Here is a 3,122-nt window from a genome sequence, read left to right as displayed (position 1 = left end):
TTCCAAATAAACCTGTTGGACTATAACCTGGTGTTTGTAATTTTTAACTTTGTACACCGCAGTCCAAACCCAGCACCTCCAAATCAGGATTGATGCGGGCAAAGAGGTAGATGTCATCTATATAGACTTCAGTAAGGCATTCAACAAGGTTCCTCATGGTCGATTGGTTAGCAAGGTTTGATCGTATGAAATACAGGAAGAACTAGCCATTTGGATACAGAACTAGCTGAAAGGTAGAAGACAGAGGGTGGTGGTGGAGGGTTGTTTTTCAGACTGGTAGCCTGTGACCAGTGGTGTGTCACAAAGACCAGTGCTGGGTCCACTGCTTTTCATCATTTATGTAAATGATTTGGATGTGAACATTGGAGGTATAGTTAGCAGGTTTGCAGATGACACCAAAATTGGAGGTGTGGTAGACAGTGAAGAAGGTTACCCCATATCACAATGGGATCTTTATCAATGGGCCGATAGGTCGAGGAGTGGCAGATTGAGTTTAATTTAGATACATGTGAGATGCTGCATTTTGGGAAGGCAAGTCAGAGCAGGACTTATACACTTAATGGTAATGTCCTGGGGAGTGTTGCTGAACAAAAAGACCTTGGAGTGCAGGTTCATAATTCCTTGAAAGTGGAGTTGCAGATAGATAGGGTAGTGAAGAAGGCGTTTGGTATGATTTCCTTTATTGGTCACAGCATTGAATATAGGAGTTGGCAGGTCATGTTGCGTCTGTGCAGGACATTGGTGAGGATGCTGTTGGAATATTCTGTGTAATCCCAGTCTCCCTGCTATCGGAAGGATGTTGTCAAACATGAAAGGGTTCAGATAAGATTTGCAAGGATGTTGCCAGAGTTGGAGGATTTCAGCTATAAGAAGAGGCTGTCTGTAGGCTGGGGCTGTTCTCTCTGGAGCAGAGGTTGAGGGGTGACCTTATAGAGGTTTATAAAATCATGAAGGGCATGGATAAACAGACAAGAACTTTCCCCTGGGTTGGGTGAGTCCAAAACCAGAGGGATAGGTTTAGGGTGAGAGTGCAAAGATTTAAAATGGACCTAAAGAGCAACTTTTTCACACAATGGGTGGTGGGTTTATGGAATGAGCTGCCAGAGGAAGTGGTGGAAGCTGGTACATTGACAACATTTAAATGGAATTTGGATGGGTCAGTGAATAGGAAGGGTTTAGAGGGAAAGGGGCCAAGTGCTGGCAAATGGGACTAGATTAATTTAGAGTATCTGTTTGGCATGGATGAGTTGGACCGAAGGGTCTGTTTCCATGCTGTACATCTCTATGACTCTAACTAATAAATGTAAGAAGTCAAAATATTTTTCAAGGTTCTTTGAATGCATGTAGCATTTCTAACAAACGAGAGGGATTAACAATGCAAATAGAAATAAATGAATGTGATTTCATAAATCTTACAGGAGATATAGTTATAAGTTGACCAGGACTGGAAACCCAATGTTCAAGTATATTCAGCATTCTGGTAAAACAGGTAAAAAGGAAAAGGTGGCAGGCATTGGCAGTGCAATTTGTTAAAGCAATAGATTGTCATGTGGAATCAGTTTGTGTGAAAATAAAGAATAACAAGGGAAATAAGTGTAGCTTCAGTACAGGACCAAATATAAATCAAGAAATAATGGAGGCATGTAAGAAGAGCACTCCAATTTTCAATGGTGATTTTAATCTGCATATCGACTGGACAAATCAGATGAGTAAGGAAAACATAGACGACAATTTGTAGAGTAAGTCATCATTTGTTTCTACAATCTACCCAGGAGCAGGCTAGTTTAAATCTTGTCATGTGTCATGAGGTAGAATTAGTCAGAGATCTTGTAGTTAAGGATACTCCGGGGTTAACACAACATAGTGGAATTTCAAATTCAATTTGAGGGAAACTAACTTGGATCCCAAAGTATTGGCATCAATCCAAATAAGTGCAATTACCGAGCAATGAAGAAAAAGTTGTCTAAGGTGGGCTGGGTAAAGTAGACTTGGGGGAAGAACAGCAGATGAGCAATAGCAGACATTTCAGCAAATATTGCATAATACTCTGGCATTTTACTACATTAAAGGCAGTTTATAGGTTACTGCTGTATTTTTTGTTGTTTTTCACAGGAAACTGTATTTCTGACAAGGCTGGCATTTATTTCCCATTTCTAATCATCTTTTTGAAAACAGCTGAGTGACTGTCAATCTACAGCGCAGTTAAAAGTCAACTGCATTGCTGTGGGTCTGGAAATAAATATATACCCACAATGGGAAAATATGACAAACTTCTTTCCCTAAAGGGCATAAATGAACCAGATGTGATTTTTCCAATGATATATTTGTGGTCACCCTCACTGATACTAGCTTTTTATTCCATATTATTTAGTCATCTGAATTTAAATTCCCCAGCTGCAGTGATAGGAATATGAACTCATAACTCAGCTTCATTATAGTCCGGGCCTAGGTCAGTAACATATCCCATTGAGACAATGCCTACAGGATTGTCCTGCAGCATAGATAGAAGGGGAACTAGGGAGAGGAAATGGAGAACATTGTTTAATGAACGAATTGTTTTATAATAAGTGATACCTTTGAACACGTCTATTTCCCAGAGAGAGAAAGTAAGGAAGGAAAAAATATTTCCAACAAGGGGATTGCCACAGCTGCTACAGGACATAGTGGGGAGAACAACAAGCACTAATAACTTAATACAGTCAATGCCGATTTGGTATATTAGTGGCCAGTGATTGAAGAAAATGTTTTATACTTGATTACAGGCAATACATAGTATGGGTTATAAGTGGACAAAGAGGATTTTAAAAATTGTGTTGAAGGCCTTGTATGATACTTACTTACAATATATAGGTGACCCACCTTTGGTGAATAGCTCACCTGAACACATCAACTGTACAGAGATGGGAAATTAACACTTGTGACTTTCACAGGTGACATCCTTGAATCTAGCAAACTGATGATCCGGCATTAATCAGGGCACAGTACTTAGTTCAGTATCTTGGGAGGACTGCTGTTTGTGTTTCTGCATTTAACCAACCAGACTGGCTTGCAGCTATTATTGGTTGATGCAATTAAATAGGTGTGTTTCAAATCATATTTCAGCTATAAATCCTGCAGGAGGA

Source organism: Chiloscyllium plagiosum, chromosome 2 (genome assembly GCF_004010195.1).
Source record: "Chiloscyllium plagiosum isolate BGI_BamShark_2017 chromosome 2, ASM401019v2, whole genome shotgun sequence".
Taxonomy (NCBI): domain Eukaryota; kingdom Metazoa; phylum Chordata; class Chondrichthyes; order Orectolobiformes; family Hemiscylliidae; genus Chiloscyllium; species Chiloscyllium plagiosum.
This window is presented reverse-complemented; position numbering follows the sequence as displayed.